Source organism: Dendroctonus ponderosae, unplaced genomic scaffold (assembly GCF_020466585.1).
Source record: "Dendroctonus ponderosae isolate FM_Combo_2020 unplaced genomic scaffold, Dpon_F_20191213v2 Dpon_F_20191213_11, whole genome shotgun sequence".
NCBI lineage: Eukaryota > Metazoa > Arthropoda > Insecta > Coleoptera > Curculionidae > Dendroctonus > Dendroctonus ponderosae.
In genome coordinates, this window is record NW_026017213.1 from 2,089,236 (window position 1) to 2,112,689 (window position 23,454).

Here is a 23,454-nt window from a genome sequence, read left to right on the forward strand (position 1 = left end):
CACTGAATGAAATGAAATGATTAACAAATGGTAACTCTCAACCGAGAAGATCAAGTAGGAACTTGCAATTTGCAGAATAGCAAAATAGCAGCGACTTCCAATGAGTAAAAAGTGTTCGCAAACCGCAATTTCACCCAAAACCGTACTAGGAAGTCGTTGGTACTGCGATTTTCAATAAAATTCAATTGTTAATCGCACCCACAAGAACCTGATGTTCTGGATAGTTACATGTTTCTTCAGCAACTTGTGTTTAACTCACTCGGCTCGACTGGAGAAAAGCGTCGTCACTGAGCTTTTCTCGTAGGCTTGTGCTCACTGATGATGAGCCGCCACTGATCTGATTCAAAGCTATCAGTCTTCCCCCCTTTAAGCTGGTTCCAACATTCATTTCTCCAGCTTCAACGTCACTGGTTTGTTACATCAGGTCACTCGAAATCGACGGATTATCTAAAAATACTCGGTTGCGCTGGTCGCGGTTTATATCTAGGATTTCTTGACAATTGCTCGGTGTGAATATTATTTATATTGTCTTCCTCACTCTGGCCGGTCTGACTCACGTCTCGAAATAGACAGGCCTAGTTTAATGGTGTTTACACAAGCGTTTGCTCGCTTAGTGGATTCTTTGACGAAGTTGTTTGTTTTATTGTCGCTGTAAAATGCGAATATTGTGCGAGGATCCGCTGTTGACCACGTGGCACGTGTTTGGCTGCGGGTTTTCAAAATCCTCGCAGTTACAGGATGATGTTCGTTTCGCATCCGCGAAAATTGAGGGAGAACAAAACAGATTCAAAGCAGTAATCATTTTCACTGGTAACGGGAAAACTAAATCGGAAATCTGGCAACAGTGTACTTGAGGTTGTAACCTCACTTCACAACATCMGTTTTTGTGGTTTTATTTGCATCTGGTCATGAAGTTTGGTGTTAAAGTGGAGTTTTCTTGCAGTTGCGACCACTTTCACTTTTCTCGAGCGTTTCTCTCTGCACCAATTGAGCCTGCACAGTTAAGGTAAACTTGAGGCCTGTTTGACATTGTTATACTTTTGAAGAGCATAWTGARGAACTAACCACRTTCTTCTAGAGCTAATATCTTCCCCAACAGCCCCATGAAAGGAATACGAGCAACTTTAAATAACTCGGTTTATTTCCCAGATGTGCGCCACAAATTTCGGACATAACTATAAAAGTAAAAATGCTATTAAGAGCCAGTTTACTGCATCGCTTGCGTTCGACACTGATAGTTCACAGTTCAATATGAATTAACCATTAGGCGCCCTCATTTCCAATTTGTTGGCTTCAATGGTTGAATCGTGAGTCGAATGCTCCTTGGCAATAACATTTTATCGTTATTGCCGTTGTCAATTGGACGATTAATTTGTTTTTGATTTTCTGGATTTTTTCTCGAGCTATTTCCATATTTCCTAAACGACGGTGGTTTTCAAGGCTTAAGTCGCACAGAAGCGTTGAATGACCAGCGCAAATCGAATGGGAATGCATATTTTAATAAGTTGAATCAGGGCAATAAAAAGTTATGAAACGCAATGAAGTCCATGCAGGCTCCATTGTCGGACCCGCATGCTCTTCGCAGTTCTAATTAATCGTCTTAATGTGGCAGCAGAACGACGTGCATAATCCGGCAGGAATTCCGGGCGAATTGCTGCATTCGAAGTCGTCCGACCGGAGGGCGCCACTGAAAACGCGACCAGAACTCTTGATTAAATTGTCTTCCCATCTCCGCCCTCTCGAGCTGACAAATTGCATGTGATTTTCACTTTTTTCTTGGCCAAACTCTAAACGCTCGAGTTGAAGTTATTGAATAGATAGAAAGGTTAGAAACTAACCCAAACCTGCACATCAGTTGCGGCAAAGTCTATAGTCTATGCAAAGTCAATTCAGACGGGAACAGTCGGCGTTAATTGGTTGAATTTTTGTTTCTGTCTCAATCAATAACCGAGATATTTGCAAAAAACTGGACCCGAAGGACGGCAACAATGTTTTTCCAGATTATGTCTCATTAACACCCTTTATACCTGTTGCTTCTTAAATATCAAAGGCTCAAGTAACCACAGGTACATAAACACTAAAAGTTAGGTTGAAGTTCAATGAAATAGGTTAGGATAATGAGCTCAGAGATTACCTTTCATCCATTTTAGATTTCAGAAGGAAAATATTCCGAACATATTAAATAAAAATTAAAAATCATATAGTTAGGTTATGGGTTAGAAGTTAGAACCTGTGCTTGCGATGTTAGTAGTGTTGCCAAAGTTCAAATTTGCCCAAACAATTTTCACATAAAATCCGTATATACGCAATAATGGCGTAAACTAATCAATGAGAAAGTCTTATTTAAATTTACAAAGATTTCGTATTCTACTATAGCCGCTTATTTTATTAATAATATTAGAAATAAGTCAAATATGTCAACACCGTCGTTCTGCTTTTTAACGTGATGCAGAACATGCATTAACGTTACCCCTCGTACGTAAATAAAGGAACACGTTATCCTCTAATAACGTAAATGGTTATTTATTTACTAATGCGCATGCTCAGAATAACGGATAACGTAACACGTGGTGCAATAAAGGGGCCTAAAAACTCCCTAATACTTTGGGCAATGGAACGGTATACGAGCTTTGGCAACAGCGCCAAAATCAAATGAGTTCTGAGCTAAAGAGGGCGCTCACAAAAATATTGGAAGTTTCAGTAGCTAAAATTTTGAACTCCATTTGCTGGCGGCCGAAGGCAAATAGCGCTTTTGATCAGGGGACCGGAATTTTATTGAAATGGGTCAGAAAGTCTAAACTGTTCTAAAAAAGCTACAATTAATTGGCAACATTTTTTTCAATTTTTTTAATTTTTTTCTGTTGGTTAACAACAAACGGAATTCTTCATACAAAAATCGGCGTCTCAAAAGAAACAAAATTAATTATCTGGAAACTGGCTGCAGATTTTGATATTTTGTTTGAGGTGAGTTTGAGTAATTTTAGTCAAACTCAACTCAAAAAAGTGTAGGATATAAAACTGTTCTCACTTTCTGCCAGAGCCTTGAGTAAATGTTGCTGCTGCTCGAGTAATTTATTTTTCCTATCTCGACTTTGTCTATTTATGGAAGTCGATTTTGTAATGTAGGAAGGACAATTGGGAAAAATGATAGGAACAGAACCTGGTTGCAACTTTGAAGGTTTTAAAGAAACATTGAAAGTCCGTTTTTCGATTATAGGAAGCGCTTATACATATTGCACTATCCTGTGTAAAACGGTGTTTAAAACAGTGTGACAACACTGCTTTAAGTTAGAAGAAGAAGGTTAGAAGTTAGAACCTGTCCGTGCAACGTTAGTAGCAAACTTTGGCAACAAGTTCAAATTTGCCCAAACGATTTTCACATAAAAACCGTAATTACTCAATAATTGCTTAAATTAATCAACTAAAAGCCTTATTTAAATTTACAATACATTTCTTATTCTATTATAGCCGCTTATTTCATTAATAATATTAGAAATATGTCAACACCGTCGTTCTGCTTTTTAACGTGATGCTTATTAGCGTTACCGCTACTCGTAAGTAAATAAGGGAACACGTTATCCTCTAATAACGTAAACGGTTATTTCTTTACTAATGCGCATGCTCAGAATAACGGATAACGTAAAACGTGATGCAATTAAGGAGCCTAAAATCTCGTGGGGTATTTTCGTATCAAAATCGGTTAAATTTTCAGTGCATTCGTTATCGTTCGGGAATGTTTGATAATCTGTTCGTCCGATCAGTTTGCAACGCTCTGCCGTGTCCGGCTCTTATTGTGAAGTGTTAATTAAGTAAACACCGGCACAATGGAAATAATAAATGCCCAACCGGATCGCTGGCACGTTAAATCTCAAAGAGGCACGTTAACTGGGCAATAAGTTATTTTTCTGGCACGTGCAATTACACGTAGATATTTCATCGCGGACGTAAAGCGTTGCAGAATTATGGGGGCAGTAAATCTAGAAATGCGTCAGCAGGTGGTTATTTAGGCGAAGGAGGACCGTCTTGGGCAAGGTACAGGAAGCTTTATAATGGGCTGCAATCAATTCTGTTTATATAGGAATGCGTTCCTCATCGGATTTTTCTGATTGTGCAAAACTATTCGCATTGTAGTAAAGCTGAAGCAGGTAATTTGGACTAAACCATAACAAGTTTCCATGTAGTTGGCGAATAGCCCGGAATAATCGTAAAATTTAAGCGGTTTCTCATTAAGCCTGTTGATTATTCTGTACAGTTACCTTTACGTGTACGTTCGAGATATGGCGTCGAAGTATCAGGCTGTATCATTATGCAAAGCCGGGCTTTTGCCGTAAACACCTAAACTATAAAACAAATTGTTCTATGCTAATTGGCCATGGAGTCGTTTGTAGTACGAATAAACTGAACCGAGTAGCTGAATACCAACTAATAAGCGATAGCGCAACAAGAGCGTTCGCTAACGTGCATTCTGTGCAAGAAAAATGCCTCGTTTCAGCCTAAATGTGGCTCGTGCTGGCGCTTAAGTTGATTGTGATCTACACAAGGTACCGGTTGTCACATTATGGTCCTCCCACGACTCGCTCTTTAGTAGCTTTAGTGGAATTCGTGAGAGAATTTTTTTAGTGTCTTAAAATTTGTGATTCTTAAAGACAGAAAATCTATTGATAATTTATACGAAACTTATTTCATTCTTATTGTTTAATATGATTCGAAAAAATCGCACTGCTATTTAACCCTGATTCACTAGGTCGTTCACTAGCAACCTAACTAGGATGCGTCGCGCTTGCTTTATATAGCCGTTTGGCAACACTCGAATATTCTGGTTTAATTATGGCACATTCTTGTTGATGTGCCTCGAACTTTCAGTAGTCATCGCAGTGGCAGCGTTGCCGCTACGGCTTGTTTCTCCGCACTTGCTGCAACATTATTTTTACTTCTTTCGATTTTTATCACACTTAATTTTACTGATAACGTGTGGAACTAACCAAACATTGGTAAAGAGCATTTCTATAGCCCGTTTCGAGAGCTATCTTTCACATGGTTTATCAGACACTCTTAACCTCTAAAGAGATAAACAGATTAGCGGTTTTAACTAAAGGTTAAGTAGTTTATACATATTTCGAAAACTGAATAGAAAATATCTGCAAAAGTGAACAGTACTTTTTGAAAAGCGTTTTCTTTCCTTTTTGCTCTAGTGTCATGCGAGGTTTCTAACGTTTAAAGAGATTTTTGCTAAATTATTGAACAATTTGTGATGCTTCATTTATTGGGTAGTAATCGTCAATTCCTAACCTCTTAAAAATAGAAGACAAATTTTGGAATTTTGGTGATTTCATACCACTGCACTTTGCACCAGAATTCCTAACCTGTAAAGGGGTGGAAGCAAAATAAAGTAAAACCTACTTAAATCTCGTAAACTGTTGTAAATATCTGAATACCCATTAGGACTTTTTCGATAGGGAATTTGAAGAACTCTGTTGTGCCACACCGGTTTTATTACAACTTCTTAACCTCTAAAGATTGAAAAGCACAATAAAGTAAAAAGTGCTCATATCTCGTAAACGGTAGGAAATACATATCTGAATAATGATTAGGACTATGGGGGAATTTCAAGAACTCTGTTGGGTCACAGCGGTTTTTTAAATATTTATAACCTCTAAAGAGTTAGAATCACATTAAAGTGAAAAGTGTTCATATCTCGCAAACAGTTGGAAATATCTGAAAAATAATTAGGACTTTTTCGATAAAGCATTTGAAGAACTATATTTTGCCGCAGTGGTTTTATTAGAAGTTCATAACCTCTAAAGATTGAGAAGCACAATAAACTAAAAAGTGCTCATATCTCGTAAACCGTTGGAAATATTTGAATAATGATTAGGACTTTTTAGATGGGGAATTTTAAGAACTCTGTTTGGTCACAGCGGTTTTTTTTTTAATTTATAACCTCTAAAGATTTAGAAGCACAATAAAGTGAAAAGTGTCTATTTCTCTCAAACGGTTGGAAATATCTGAAAAATGATGTGAACTTTTTCGATAGGGAATTTAAAGAACTTTGTTGTGCCACAGCGGTTTTATTAGATATTGATAACCTCTAAAGATTTAGAAGCACAATAAAGTGAAAAGTGCTCATATCTCGCAAACGGTTTAAAATATCTGAATAATCATTAGGACGTTTTCGATAGGGAATTTGAAGAACTATATTTTACCATAGCGGTTGTATGAAAAATTCCTAACCTCTAAAGATTGAGAAGCACATTAAACTAAAAAGTGCTCATATGTCGTAAACCGTTGGAAATATTTGAATAATGATTAGGACTTTTTCGATGGGGAATTTTAAGAACTCTGTTTGGTCACAGCGTTTTTTTTTAAATTTTTAACCTCTAAATATTTAGAAGCACAATAAAGTGAAAAGTGTTTATACCTCGCAAACGGTTGGAAATATCTGAAAAATGATTAGAACTTTTTCGAAAGGGAATTTGAAGAACTCTGTTGTGCCACAGCGGTTTTATTAGAAATTCATAACCTCGAAAGATTGAGAAGCACAATAAAGTGAAAAGTGCTCATATCTCGCAAATGGCTGGGAATATCTGAATAATGATTAAGACCTTTTCGATAGTGAATTTGAAGAACTCTACCCAAAATTGGCGATTGATTTGTTAATGCGTCAAAAAATTGATTAGTGAATTAAATTTGGCCTGAGATTCAGATCATCATCATACACACTAGAAAACAGCGCCCCAGACTGAGTTCGCGTTTTACCTTAGTCATGCTCTCAGCGAGTCTATAAATTTTCTGTGTGAAATACAACAGCAAGATTAATTTTAAAGAGGAATGCTTTAAGTCATGCTCTTAGTGTGGTGGGATAAGAAACTGCAAATTGATTAGTTGCGAAACCATTAGGAAATTGTCAATGCGGATGAGTGTTTCCATCAGTAAGCTTCCCTCTTGATGTCAGAACGAGGGTATCGTCAACGAGGTGAAGAGAAGCTTAATCAAAGCCTCCTTATTTCCTCATTAAATCGAGCGGCGGCATCGAACCCGAAACGGGCTTTTATTAAATTTGATACTGCCGATGTTGTGTAATAAAACCCTTCTTCGACATCATTTGGCCCGAAGTGAATTACTGTCAATGGCGAAAAAAGCAGATTGATGGCACATCGGGCGACACTATATTGTTTCTTGGAAACAATAGGCTTTGAGGGGCGGAATGAAAAATGGGCCGTTGGCCCCTAGTAAATAGTGTTGTTGCAAGCCAAACTCGCTAATAAATGGGACACGGTGGTCCAACATGCACCGACTAATTGCGTCGGCAATGCAGAAATTATTTAAGATGTACCGGTCGTTAATTTTGAAAAGTCATAAACAATTAACGTGCTTAGCGGAATAGCCGACAAGATGTATGGCACGGTACTACTGCCAAATGGATATCCGTTTAATTAATTTCACCTCCTGTTTCTGATGAAGATGTTTTGCGTTCCACATCCGGGTACACTCGAAGAACGCATTTGCGCTTTAATGAATATAATTAATTAATTGTGAAGGCACTGTTTCAATTCACTTGTCCCACACGTCCAATGTGGATGTTACACTGAAAAAACCGCTTTGGCAGTGGCAATGGAAAATGTTATTGATTCAACAATACTTGGGGTGTACGGGTGTGTACCACCATCAAATTGATTCTTCTGTGTCTGAATTAAGCAATAACAGGTGCGACCAAGTACATGGTTGCCCAATTTCTGATTAAGTTTTTCGCCAATATCTCCCAGTTTTTTGTGATTATTGCATTTTTACATGTTTTTTTATATTCCATACATGTTTCCCACAGGGACGAAGCTGATTTTGGGCGATGGCGTTTTTATTACACTTTTACCGAAAAAACGATGCCCGATCTCTGAAAAGTTGTACAACTGGATAAACAGACAGCGGTGCCAACAGAGCTTGTTTTTTCGTAAAATATTACTTTTGCCTCATATAGAACGTACTTGTCCCTACCAAATGCCCTCAAAAGTGAATCTGCAGCTTTACTGGTTTGAGAAAAAATAAATGCCACACTGAAACTTGCATAAATTACCACGAAATTCTATAGCAAGTTTAAAAAAACGTTTTCCAAAAATCTAAACTTTTGTCGCGTCTAAAAAGAATGATGCCGTACAAAATTTATACAAAAGTAAATTCCTAACTTGTCTGGTTTTCGAGGAAATAACTGAAACTGGGGCTTGCAAAAACACGAACAAAATATAAACGAAATTCTAAAAGAAATCCTGAAAATTCCCTGTTGATGAGTCAAAATTGAAACGTTTTCCACTTATAAACCATGCCGTACGCTATAAAATGTATACATGAGTGATTCTGCTGCTTTTCTAAGTAATGAGAAAATAAATGGCAAATTTACGCCTTCCAAAATAAAGAACACATTCAAAAACCTCAAAAAAACGGTCTAACGATGGGCGAAATTCGAAAATGTTGTCACTTATGAAGCAGACTATGCTGGGATCTAACTGGTTTCTGAAGAAATAACTGTCCAAATCTGGCCTGCATAAAAAAGCGCAAAAAATAAGCAAATGTTGAAAAAACTTCCGAAATACCCAGATGTTTCAAAGTCGAAAAGTTTTCCACTTATAGAACAGCCTGTGCGTCACAAATTTTATGCAAAAGTGGCTGTTTAACTTTGCAATTTCCTGGACCTGCTTAAACATCAACAAAAAACGTATCCAAATTTTGAAAATTTCTTGAGTTTTGCCGGCTGATAACTGCAAATCGAAACTTTTGTGTCACTTCTAGAACAGACTTTGTCCTGCAAAATACATACAAAAGTGTTCTGAATCAATAAATGGCAAGCTCCGGTCTACAAAAGCAACCTCGTGAACCAAATGTAATTTTGCAAAATTATAAAAAATTACTGATAGTGACTGAAAATTGAATCGTTTTACCGTTTCTTAGTACAACTTGATGAAAAATGTGGCTCAAAATTTGCAACTTCATAAGCAAAGAAATGTCAAACTCTGACCTGCTTAAACATCCGCGAAAAAAACAGCAGCAAACAAAATTTGAAGTTTTTTCGAAAAATCGAAACGTTTCCCTTTATAGAACAGACTAGTTTGGCCTACCAACTTAATGCAAAAGTTGCTCTCTAACTGCGATTTCCAGAGCAAATAAATGCGAAACTACAACCTCTTAAATATCCGCGAAAAACGCAAGCAAGTTTTGAAAGTTTCTTGAAAATTCCCTGATTATGACTGAAAATCGAAACTCTTTCCCGTTATAGCGCAGACTTTGATCTACAAACTTGATGAACAAGTGGCTCTCTATCTTTGCAACTTCGTGTCCAAATAATTGTCAACCTGCTACCTACTTAAATATCCCCTGAAAACCCAACCAAAATTTGAAAATTTCTTGAAAATTGCCCGATGTTGACTGAAAATCGAAACTTTGTACACTCATAAGGGGAATTTTGCCCTATAAAATACTTCCGAAATAGACTTTTTCACTTTGCAAGTTACCGAAAAAATAGAGCCTGAACTCCGGCCTGCAAAACCCATACACGAGTTTGACGATTTCTTCAAAATTGCCTGTTGATGACTGAAAATCGAAACAATTTCCATTGATAAAACAGTCTTTGCCCGTCAAAACGCATACAAAAGATGTAATTTTACTGATTTCTGAGGACAAAATTGTCAAGCCCCGGCCTGCATAAGTAACAGTAAAATTAAAGCGCAACTTTCAAAGTTTTTGGACAATTAACGGAAGTTTACTTCAAATCGCAACTTTTCCAGTTATAGATCGCACTTTGCCCTGCAGAATGCTTCCAAAAGCATAATAAGAGATGATTTATAAACAGTAAATACTAATATTTATATTCAGACAGACAAAGATTCAACAGAAAGGATTTTTTTCGGTTCTTCCCAGTTGCCAGAGACAAAGAAATCGGGCCTTCAATTAGGGAGAGTCCCCGAAATACCCGCATTTTCCCATTCCCGGCTCATCAAGCCACGTGTCCCGATTTTTTCAAGCGAAATTTGCTGCTATGATGGCAATTTTATGAAAATTAGACTGATTTTCCACCCGTTTGATTGTGCGGGTTATCGGGGAAGAATTTGGGTACTTTGAGACCCAAATAGAGCCCGAAGAACTCTACATTGATGGCAGCTTTGTGGGTCTGAAATCGATTGATTGATTTGAAAATTTATAACGACAATTAAATATTCAACTTCATTGCTTAATGGGGCGATTATTTTCATATTTCTGTTTTTCTATTTCTATTTATGGAAATAGGAGACGCGTGTGGGGCGTAATCAATCTCTGTCCGTTATCAACTGATTTGTTCTTGCTAATGATTTGTAGCTGAAAAGTGCTTCCCTTCTTAGTCCAGAAATCTGCTATAGAAGACCGTTTATATAAGTCAAAATTGTAGTAATAAAGCCAGTTTAAAGAATGAAGAAAAGAAGAAAGAATGAAAATCAACAAAGCACAATTAGCATTTGTTAACGTAATCAATCATGGAGCGGAAGGTCAGAAGATGGTGTCGTCACGCTCGGCTGCCGTGTTTCTTCGCACCTTCTTCTTAAGAAGACCCGCGGGTTGCAAGCCACGCCCTCAATTCTCTTCCTGGTCGAATACCGGGGTCGTAACGGTTCAACTCGTTAACCGGCCTGAATATGTAGAACGCAAAAATGAGGGATCGTTATGGCTGAAGAAAATTAGTTGCAGATCACGACATTGCCAATCATCTCGTTTGTTGTGCCTATTTTTCCTCACAAAACAGTTTTGAACTGCCCGACTAAATCCTCCTCAAATCGACGGTAAATTGCAAGTTTTTCGGTGTAAAAATGATGCGAATTAGTCGTAGCTCATCATTAGGCAGCCGCATGATAAATGAACGGTTTCGACAAAACAGGTTTCAGCAGGCCCGAACAAAATCGGGCAGCAAAGTCAATTTGCGATGATTAATCTGGACCAGTCACACAATTTTATTGTGCCAAATTAAGATTAATCGCCGATTTGCCCAAAATATATGAAAAATGCGCCTCAAACGTGAGATCGCTTCCCAACTTTCAACATTACAACAAGCGTTTAAATACAGTTAATTGATTTATTTTTTATTGTTTAGGAAAAGGTTTTTTTTCTTAATTTACTGTCTCTTATTAGCTAATTGCTATAAAGTCGCCCTAAATGCCATGGGGTTTTATATTAGGGGCAACCGGCTTAAGCGATTTGTTSTTAGGTCRAACCGTASGATKTCGGTCCAATTTCACATTTAATTTTTTTATGGAGAACGAAGGCTTCTATCGAAAAAATGTACTGYAAAGAAGTATCTAGTGGRAAATTTTMTCSGCTCTTTGGATGAATAGTTTTCAAGATTTTGGCAAAGACTTTGYCTTCAAACAAGCTTAAATTCTCCTATGACTTAATTCTRGATACACCTCTGGATAGTAAGAKGCAAAATATATAGAGTACACATAGAATACAGTTGGTATTCASTTTTCCTGTAAARTTACTAATAAGCGAGTGATYGGAGGTTTTKTAAATTCGTACAAAATTTCCTAAGCATGCAGAAAAAGATTCGCAAAATGCTTTTGGAATTTGTACCAAATTTTTCTACGCTAKSCGCAKWYTSMRATYRMTKTTCWRYATGTASAAATAGGGCGAAAAGTGCGAATTACGTGAAACCCCTTTTGGTAGTGGTTTGATGRARCTTTGAAGATTTAACGCYCATCAGAGCCTACAGATAAATAGTTTTCTTKAGTTTTCTTGGTTCATTCGTGCATTTTTTTTCCCACAGAAWCAAACCCACTTTTTCATGCATTTTGTTTATATGAAATGTTTTCATTTTTTTGGTGCAAATTTCATCYGATCCGAAYTCAGGATTTCTGTCGATTTTCACATGAWATTTTTTTACTTTYCCATTTTTGCRGTACAAWCAGTTAGGTATTCTTCATAAGATGATAAGCATGTTGAAAGGTCTCTGCGGGGGAAAAAAATTSGGAAAAAAGTCTTRGKGTTTTTGACCGAAAATTATATCGGAATATTTTACCTAATAATTATTTTCACATATACCTGAATRAAAAAACTMAAAAAMWTGTTTTAGCKTSAGCATCTCAGGAGATGAAACCACAGTGGAATCGMCAAATTCGWSRAAACCATTTCTGTTTTACTTCGGTTGCGTGAATTTTCRGCCAATTTCTATAGTTTCTAAACCMYGAKATTGTGTATTTTTGATTTAAATCTTTATCTGTTTTATCTGTACTTTTGCCACTTTTAACCCGATTTGAACAGTTCAAGAGCCGGTTTGTGGGGAATAAAATCCTCTTCATACAACAGTTGCAATTCCACAAATATCGTGCTTCTCTTGGTGTTCCTAGAAGATGTTAAACAAAGTCTCCAGAACTTTGTCATTTTTCAACCAACAGCATTAAAATTGGAAACATTCCTGGAAGAATCTAATCCCCTTGAAAGGAAAGCATTTGTTATTGGCAATTTTTCAATTTTCCCCATTATCATCGGTAATAATGGACTGCTTAAAATCGCCGGCACATTCACTGCTAGAAGTATCACAATAAACAACATAGACGGAACCGTTTTATGGCCGGTAATAGCGATTATATAGCCAGTTTACTCAGTAAAACTCCTATAAGCAATATCACTAACTCAAAAATGCAATAAATGTGGAAAACGAGCTGTCGAGTTCAGTGCCGGGACACTAAAACCGAACAATCGCACTTTATTTTGACAAGTCAAGTGGCCCCCAATAAATATTTTCAGAATCTCCCGATCGCGCGTCCCGCTTTATTAAACCGAAAAATTACGATCCTTTTTACGAGGAATAGTTGCGAATGAAGCCTGTTGTTACTTGTAACGAGGCCTTGAAGACGAAACTCCTGCCTTTTGAACCGTTCAATTTACATCGATAACAGGAAGCTTCCATTCCGAAGAAGAATTTAACAACACTTTAGTCTGCCGGCTTCGCCTGGCCTTAACCTGGTTAATACTTGTTTACAAGAACACTTTACAGTTGTTTGTCATCTTTCTGGATGCACGGCTGCTTTGTGTACATTTCACATTCAAAGTTTGCATATTTTATGGGAAAAACGACTAAAACATTGCAAAATGAGGTGGTGATAAAGATGCAAAGGTGGTTGCCGCGTCAAACAATCCACTCCACACAAAACTCACCAGTTTGAAGAAATGGCCGAGCAGAAACTGGTGAATTTTCGGGCTTTTAATCCGTCGCAGGACCAGATATTGGAATTTTTTTAATAAAAATCAGGGTTTTGGCCCACATAAAAATGCAACACGTTTTCGATTTTGGCCTCGTTTACCCAGTGGCATGCTCAAAATTATGCAATGGAAAGCTACATTTTTGTTTTTTAGGAAATATCCAGCGGTTAGTTTTCACATTTTAAAAAGAATAACGTTTTTCGATCAAAGAAAAAGGTTTGTTTTCGAGAATTTTCTTTTCTTAGTCTGGGCTCAGTTAAATTTTCCACTCATTTAACATGTTTTTTGGGCATTTCAGCCTATTCACGCTTGAGGGCACCCACTGCAGGGTAGCAAAAAACATTGCTTTTGAGCCGCAGCTGAAGAAATTCGGCTTAAAATCCGAAAACTCTCAGTGGCTTTCTTGTTAGTGATTTTTGCAAAAATCGAATACCAACTTTCAGTTGCTTTTTGGTCCCTGTCGTTTTAAAAATAATAAGCTTTATTTAATATTAATGTTTTCGTATTTTGCTCAAAAACTATCCGTCTGTGAAGGTTGAAAAAAGCGCCAATAGATACCTTTTCACATGCCGCTTTCTTTAAAAGTTTAATTTGAAGCTTTGTTCTCGAGTAAAAAAATGCGAAAATCGACAGAAATCCTCAGCTCGGATCGGATAAAATTTGCATCCAAAAAATACAAATGTTTTCTTGGCAGGACTTTTCATGTGGATGAAATTCATGAGAAAGTGGGTTCGTTCCACAGGCTCTGATGGGGCCTGAATCTTTAAAGTTTCATAAAACCCCCAAATCCTCTCCAAATGCACCAGTTTTCACGCAATTAAAATTTTGGCTATTTTATGAATGAAATTTGGTCCGAATTCAAAAAAATCTCCAGTAACTCGCCCATTAGTGATTTTAGAGAAAAAGTGAATTCCAACTTTTTAATGTATTCTTCCTGTAACTGTTTGTTGGGTATTTCGAGCGAGTTACTGGAGATTTTCGGAATTTTGTACCAAATTTCATTCTTCAAAGTTTAAAAAAAGTTCAACTTTAAAGATTGAGCTTCGATCAGAGCCTGTAGAACAAACTCACTTTCTCATGCTAGAGAAGGTCTTTCTCCTGCTAGGAAGAAGTTTTATCCGATCCGAACTGAGGATTTCTGTCGATTTTCGCATTTTTTTACTCGAGAACAAAGCTTCAAATTCAATTTTTAAAGAAAGCGGCATATGAAAATGTCTCTATTGCTGTTTTTTCTGTCTTTTTTAAAGACTAAAATTTTTGAGGCGAAATACCCAACAAACATTTTGTGAAAAAATAATCGGGAGTCTTGCAAACTTGCCCAAAATTTACTATGAAAACGTTTAAGGGGTGCGTAGTGCGTGGTTGACTTCGAGTTAAAAGTTAAGTTACCAAGCCAGACAACTGGCGTGTTTTGTACGGGAAAGGGCGTACTTTTTCCTATAAGACCTAAAAGTTTCAATGATGGGCCATCATCAGGGACCTGTGGAAAAATTGCAAACTGGAAACCGATTTCCAATGAAAATGTTCAGAGTGGGGGTGGTTTTCTCGAAGTTAAACATTAAGTGTGCGTTTTGTATGGAGAAGAGCGCACTTTTTTATATAATTATTGAAAGTTTTATTTATGGGCCATCATCAGGGATTTGTGGAAAAATTCGCCAACTGTCAATTTGTCAATCGAGATTCCAAAGAAGGCGTTGGTTAACCCGAAGTTAAACAGCCACTGTGATGGAACGGAGAGAAACAGATGACTAAGGTTTTTTGTTTTGGAAATAGCACACTTTTCTATACAATACCTGAAAGTTTCGTTTTTGGGTCATCATCAGGGATTTCTGGAAAAATTCACAAACTTGAGCCAGATTGGTAATCGAGATTCTAATTATGGTGCGTGAGTACCGATGTGAGAGAATGAAGGTACACGACTAAGGTTTTTTGGCTTTGGAAAAGCACACTTTTTCCTAGAAGGTCGGAAAGTTTCATTATTCTGTCAACATCGGGAATTCGTGCAAAAATCTTCAAACCTAACCACGCTTTGTCAATCGAAAAACTAGACATGACGCTTGTTTTATTTGAAATTAAATGACGACTTCAGAGTTTGCTTGCTCGGCGCAGCAAGCAGCTCTGAAGATGCACACCACTAGTGCTAGCGAAACGTCAACAAAGGAATTATTTTCTACCACAGTCCAAAAGCCCGAAAAACTAATCGATCAATGAAAGTAGTTTTGTGGAATTTTAGTTGGGTGTGATAAATAATTTCTTCCCGACGTTTCTCAAGCACCATTGCATCGCTAGGTGCGGTTCGCTCGGCACAAAAATGACAAGAATTTTTATTTGGAAAAATCACAACGGCAACCATGTATCGAGTCTTTGATGTTGACAAGCCTGTCAACATTAGACACTTTGTGGTTATTTTCTAAATTGCGCTCTTCAAAACATCAGGTGTATATCAATGTCGCACATGCATAAACTTTACTCTGCTGTTGCAAAGCCAATTGATTTTTCTGAGGAATTGAAAGGCTTTTGAAGAAACGTCTTCAGATGCAGGTGTTTGTATCACTGCACTGGGAGCTAAAATGTGAAACTCTAAATAATTTTCTTCTAGCTTCGGATGTGGTTATAGCAAAAACTTGGCAGCACTTTTCGGAATTCTTTTGGTTTCTTTTCTAATTAACGCAATCGTATTCATTTGCCATCGTCGATTTATTCGAGGTGCACGTTCAAAGCGCATCTGTGCCCCATTTGATTTACAATCATTTAGACGCTGAAGGCTGGCGGCTAATGAAAATCGCAAACTTCCAACCGTAAACTGCACACGAGACAAATTGTTACCGCACGATGGCTGCGCTTGAATTCTATCAGATCTTGTCTGTAAGTCTAGGTCATGTGAACCGCCCACGCTTTTGTGGGCTTCTAAGCGCCTCAAGTGCATATTCGGCATTAAATTTGGCTTCATAAGCTTTGCGACCTTGCGTCCTGATGACCAAATTGAGCTGGCGAACGCCCACGATCGTCGTTCTGTTCGCGATCAACTGCACCAATAATCAGAGACTTTGATGTACCTAATTCCCGAAACTTCGACGATTGATTACTTACTGGCTGTTCCTCCAGTGGCCCTGAATAGCCGAAAGCACTGCTTAAATTAACAAAATCTTTACCACCAAGTCTTTCAACTCAGCTCATTGTTTTGATGGCTTGGTAACCTTTGTTCTGCAGCCTTGAGCGCGAATTTCTGCCTTACAGGTGTCATAAAGTTTTAATTTATTGCGTCCACTCGCCTTGTCTGTGTGATTTTCATAGAAATATCGCTGAAGGTGGATGGGTTTAATCACTTGCTTGCCACAAGATTAGTCATCATCAATCCACGCAACATCGCCATCAGCACCACGATTGATTGAAACCAGCAACAAGAACAACTGAAAGTGGTTCCTAATCTGCAGTGCTGGCCCCCAATAACACGGCAATTGTGAAACTTGGCAACTGAGTCGCGTCACGTTGAAGATGGGTTGCACATTTCCTCGAACAACGTGGTTAAAATTTCAAAAATTGTTATTAACAGAGTGTTTTCACTTTTTTTAATGTTGATATATAGAAAGTAGTTATGGCAAACATTACACTGATATAATTTTTTTTTGCAAAAAAGTCTCCATAATAATTTTAAAGCGAATTTAAACAACAAAAACGCCATATCGGTATCGTCGGTTGCCTATCCCGATTGTGACGTAGCAAGTCATATCAACAAAGTGTCTCGTGTTTATTTTGTTGTTTTCGCAGCTTCATTTTATTATTTAACTTCTTGTGATTATCATTATTTTATTGATTATTATTTTGCATGATGGAAAATAGTGCCATGTATGGATCACAAAATAAGTGGTGTTTTGTGCCAGGATGCAAGAATACGTCAATAAGTGCTCCAAACAAACTCTTTCTAACCGTTCCCCATGATTATACACGTACAGTTTTATGGTTCAAAGCAGATAGACGTGATGGTCCTAAATCAAAATCAATGTTTTTTTTTGTTGCGAGGATCATTTTAATGAAAGTACGAACAAAAAGCTAATGATGAGGCAGCAAGAATATGCCTTCGGTCGTATGTTCTGGGCAAATTATACTTTGTACAGTGCACAAAGAACCCTCACGTTTCAATTCCACATATCCGATATCACCATATTGTTCTCGTGATGCCCAAAATACAAATTTAAAAGTTTATTTTACTTTTAAAGCAGCCATGTGTATAAGTTAGGTTAAGTTGAATAAGTGAAATTCTATATATTATTTACTTAATGTAAGCCAATACAGACAGATTTACAGAATACAGAAGATTTGAAAGTCAACTCGACTTTCACATCTCCGCGGAGAAATCTGATACTCATTTTCAAAAATATGTGTAAATCGCCCTTCGAGGCCAAAGATATGTAACTTGCCGTTGTTTTAAACCAGTAGCTTCATTGGCTTTGTACCAAATTTACACTCTTTGGATGCTGGCATTTCCAAATTATGTAAAATTTTGATTCTTCTTGCCGAACTGCAAGAATTAATTTTTTTGAAAAATTGCCGTAAGTTGTCCTTTTGGAGTTAAAACACACAACTTGCAGAACATTTAGATCACGAACTTTACTAACTTCCTGCCAAATTTCAACTGTTTAGCGGCTAGTGTTTGCGAGATATCTAGATTCCAAAAATAGTTTAAATTTGGTAGGAAGTTAGTGAAGTTTTCTGCCTAAAAATGCTCCCAGTTAAGTGCTGGGCCCCAAAGGGCGATTGGTGAGAATGTTTTATAATGAGTATCAACAACGCGAAAAATGTGCAACTGAATTTTCATATCTAGATATCCAGGAAACAGGAGCACCAGAGGACTTAAAAGTTGGTAGAAAATTTTGATGTTGCTGAGCTAAAAATGTTAGAAGGTTTTTGTCTTGAGGCTCAAAAGGCGATTAATTGAAAAATTTTAAAATTGTAATTTTTCCGTGACTCTTGCAACTCAATTTTCAAATCTTAATGCCTATAAAACGCGAGCTTCTTAGGAGTTGAAATTTTCCTTGAAGTTATCGAGTCAAAAACAAAGCAAGTTGTATGTCTTGCAGCTCAAAGGGCGATTTATGAGAATTTTAAAAAATGTGGTAGAAACTTAGTAACTGTCGCTTCCTACGCCGTGCGGCGTTGCCGCCTTGCTGTTCCACTGGCGTCGTTGCCAACATGTCCATGAAATAGTCAGGGCAATAGCACGGTTATTTTTTAAACTTTTTTTGCCCCGTGAATAATCCGCGACGCTTTAAATTAAATTCACATCAATCGAAGAGGATTTCAGTTGAAAGGCAAACTTTGCCGCCGTATTAATTAGGGAAGTTCTGATCGGCTGGATTTCGCAAGGAAAGTTGGGAACTTTTTTTGGATTATTAGTAGGCAAGTAAACAGAAAGTCAAACCCAATTGAGTGATTGTTATGATAAATCCTACAGAATCCATAAAACCGATGACGTTGTTTTTGCGAACTGAGCTCAGCTTTTCAGTGGCCAGCAATAACTTTGCTTCTATAATTGATGGCCGGCCATCGTTTCTCTGTATGCGAGTTTTCGTCAGTTCAAGACAATTTCGCTTGTCTGCGGTTCTTATTTATTGCGCACGTAGTTATTTATGGCGTTTAATAGAATGTTCTGTTGAGTTGAAACGACATTCTTGGCGAGTGATTCTTGTGCGCGAACATTTGGGATCAGCAAATGCATTCACATGTGCTTCGAACGAAAAACCGATCCGCCATCCACATCTTCCCTTGTCCAAGACATGATTGGAAGAATATGTCATCAAAAAGTGGCTTTTAATGGTTGTGTTGTTTTACAACTGCGTCGTTGTAAATAAAAAACATATTATGGAGTTTTTAATTAAATTTTTTTATGACCCAAGCACAAGTGTCCGGGTTTATAGACCAAGAGCCCCGAAACACCTACAAAATTGAACAAACATCCGATTATGTAAAGGCGACTGTTTGCTGCCGCTTTATAAACGCAAGTGCACTGAAGGAAATTTTAAAAAATTTTGCACTCAACTCAATTTTCGACAAAATGAAAGGACTTGAAATTGAATATCTTTCTTAGGGGCAAAACTGACCAAAACCTTTTTTGTTCTTGTTTTGTTACAAACATCACTAAAGGTAATCAGTTCCAGAAAAAGCAAACGCACCAGTTTGAGCTGGACAAATTCTATTTTATAAAAATTTGGTACTTCGAGCCGGATAATTTGTGTGAAGGAACTCGTTAAATTATCATATTCAGGCTCGGTTTTATCAAGCTTACCTGATGCAAAACACTGGAACTGGCGATGCAGTTTAGGGGTTGAAAACGGCTTTTTGCGATTTGCGTCGAAACGTTTAATGGTAGAGTTGTAGATAATAAAGAAATATGAAACTTCTGTATTTAACACTTTTTGATATAACCTCAAATTAACCGTGAAAATGGCGAAAAACTTATTTTGTCTCGCGCATAAATGATTTAATTTACATGAAGATCTGCAAAATTGTGTCTTTTGGTGTTGAATAAGCATGATTTTGTTGTTGTTCAGAAGGCAGCTAGTTTTCGAGTTATATACATTTTTCGAAAAAACTACCTATTTCTTCCGCGAACATTATCTTGATATTTATTTGTATTTCAGAGGTCATAAGAGTGTGTTAATAGATTTCTAACTATAGTTGTATTATTTCCCATAGTATTTATTAACCATATTATTATTGCGTTCATATGTGTAAGCAAAGATTTTTTGATATTTATTTAACCTTTTCAACATGGTTTTCGTTACTTACTGTAATAAAATTAGTTCAAGTGTAATAATCTTACATGACAGCAACTTATATTAAGTAAATATTATTATTAACGCACTATTAACAGAAATAATGAGGAAAATCGAAAATTATTGAAAATATTGAACACATCATGATTGAGAGAGTCTTTTCAGTTGTTTGCAATTTTCAGCGTTTAACGATAAATAAAACACAAGTCACTTAGGCAATTTTAAAGTAAACATCACAACGGTTAAAATGACCACTAATACACTTAGTACCAAAATCCAAATACAAAATAGATCAAGAATAATTGTGCGTGGAAGATAAAGGTGGTTTTTTCGATAAATGTACTTAACTCGAAAACTAGTCGCTCTCTGAACTCCGAAAAACTCTTACTATCTTTAACTTTTGTTTTTTGTAAGTAATTTTGGAAATATCGACATTTGAACGAAATTTGGGGATTTTGTTACACAAGCAAATTAAATTTCGTCTTCGTTTCACTCTTACATGTAGAAGGCGTGCTTGACGAGTCATCACTTTTTCGTGTATGCTTGTAAGACATTTTTAAGTACGAAAATTAAGTTTTCTATTCTTCCTACGTAAAAAAGGTATTCTTGTCAAAATTCGCTTTCAAAGAAAGCATTAAAACGAACTTTTTGGCTGAAATGGTTCTTGAGTAACGTTAAAAAAGGTGGCCTAATGTTTCAGTCGATTTCGCAATTTAAAAAAAGTGGCAGAACTAAAACTCTTGACTTTTTTAGCAAAAAAACGTAAAACTGGAATTAATTTGAGATGTTTGATCAGATGAGCTTGATATAGAAAATACAAAGCCTCCCAAATATTCCCAAAGTTTAAAAATTTCTTGTGAAGGAATCAATGGTTTAATCGGAACCAAATCCACACTATCCCTAAGCTGATGCTTCTTGTATTGAATACTGGAACCCACATTTCCATATCTGAACCGGTTCTTAAGCGCACAGCTTCAGATGAGCTTGATAGAAAAATAGAAAGCTGCCCCAATATTTCCACAGCTTAAAAATTAACTACACAGGAACCAATAGCTCAATATATACTAAATTGAGTCAAGTCAGTTGATGAATATGGGAGTAAAAGTTCTACATGTTTCCTCATAAGTTGACACTTATCTCAGAAAAATTGTCACAGTGACCAACACAAAAGTTGTTTAATGTTACTCAAATTTTTTAAATATGAATTTAAAATAAAAATATAAAACACGGAAATGTCATAATTTGAATATATTTGATATAAAGCTGCGTAGTGGCACCTGGAAGGAAAGAAGAAAATATGTTTAATACAGCACGAAATCTGTCCAAAGCCAAACTTATTTGAAATCAGCAACGCAAAGAGAGATAAATATATAAAATCCATAAAACTTCAGTTGCTTGTCGGAAAACTAAAGTCAGGTCAAGCTAAAAGATTTATAGATTAGAGATCATTCTTATCAGTTTTTTGCAAGGTGGCGCCCCATCCTCCATTTTCTACCCATATTCACTACACTTTCACAAACGACCGCACATGCCATAAGGGCCACATTGATTCTCTATTTCCGCGCGATTCGCACGACACAAAGGATTATCGAACGATTTCGTTCGAGCAACAACAAAAAATGACAAAAAGACACAGAACTACAGAATAAACATGACTATTTAATAATTAAATTGTTCGCCTTTTTCATGCTTTACTTGGCGGTTCGATTTCAGTTTAAGGGCCCGTTCGCATTGCAATATTTCCAAAGACAAATTTCACGTTCCAACTAAACGAAAAACGCTCCAAGCGCCGATCTTTCACTAATTTAATTTTGAATTTAGAGCCATTTATCTTTCAGCTGCAGTGATTACTGCACAATGCCAAAACAAAAATTAATAATCGAATTAATTTTGTTGCTCTAAAAATATTGATTAAATAAAAATACTGAGAAGACAGCAATTGAATATAAAACAGTTGCTCAATTTCCGAGCGATAATAAAAGCAACGAAATCTCAACTAATTAAAAATGTCCTTTCAAAGTTCTGATTTCAAGAGTTATTCGGCCACAACCGCAATTCGGGGTGCGGCGCAGTGAGGCGCGATGAGTATAACGCACCAACTCGGGGCGGCTTCAACTCAAAAGCGCTACTCAGCAGTGTTACCCAGGCCTACCGTAAACATGCCCCTTCAGTTGGCTACTTTTGTGCAAAGTTTCAGCTCGATTTATTGAATATTTCATCAACACAGTACAACTTTAAGCAGATCTGAAGAGAACTGGGTAATTTTGGATTGGAGAGAAGGCCCTTTTCCATTTAAGACCTGAAAGGTTCATTCTTGACACTGAGCACTTTCGGATTTTTGGATTTAGAAAAATTCAACTGCAACTCTCCATCTGAAGCGAAATCGAAGTTTTTAACTTTTGTAAATGTACGACAAATGTGTAAACATCCCTGGAGGTGTCGAAATAACGACTATCCACTCATTTTGTGCGTCCTCCCAATATCTGGAGCTCCATGAGCCAAACAAATCATGCTGAGAATCGAATTTTCCCAACATAATGGCGACAAACGTGCTGAGCTACTCACGGATAGTTTAATAGCTGGCAAACTCCATTCGCCACATCTAATTACTTCTGGGGTAGTTTCGGAAACATGCTGTAATTTGAATCCTGTTGTCATTGAGCTTTATTTATATTGGCCAAGACCAGATGGCAGATAATCAGACGCCAGTTTCCAACTGTTAGGGAAGTTCTGGCCGTTTGCTGCAGCCAACTCCCATCCTAAGTCGAATGAGGAAGCGAGTTTATTGCCGGCAACCAGGGACACAACATTTCATCGTTTCCACTAGCTGACCTTTGCAAATATTGCATTTTCCCGGACATCTCCTTGAATTGCCTTCACCTTTTTTGTCTTCACACGTTTTGTGGGCGATAATCGAAGTGAAGTCGCAGGCCGTTTACCTGGGGGAAGGTCAATGGAAGTCGTTGTCAACAGCGTTTGGAACTGCCAGTTTGGGACTTTTTCCCGGAAAATTCACCCCCGAATTGGCAAATGTTAATTGGCCGCAGGTTAAGGTTGCACCAACATTCCCTTTCATCTTCCATCAGCTCAAATCGGTGGAGCGAACGCGAATGAACGAAGGTTTTTAACCCGCATTTTGATGTACGACTGAACGATGACGGCAATGACCTTCCATCCTTCCAGTTCCCCCATAAGGGCTGCTCACCTTAAGGGCAACGACTTGAGGGCCGATAAGAATTGTGTAACGCCAACCGTAAATGCGCCACTGTAACACAACATTTGGGTTTTGCGGAGACGAACTGTGTCGTTACCACCGAAATAAAAAGTGGTGTTTTTACATTTGCAATGTTCCACCAACTCAATATAATGTTAATAAAAGCAGCTGAATCTTTTGAATAAGCTATCTTAGAGCCAAACTGTAAAAGAGCTTGAACTACAAATGGATTAATTATTTTTAAAGCTAAAGCAA

The 23,454-nt window shown here is 37.2% G+C and overlaps 1 protein-coding gene across 1 annotated transcript in view; it reads left to right on the top strand.

The window, feature by feature from the left end:
• Window positions 1-23,454, top strand: part of LOC109543867 (nuclear receptor coactivator 2) — a 236,614-nt gene that overhangs the window by 15,103 nt on the left and 198,057 nt on the right. The window lies entirely within an intron of this gene.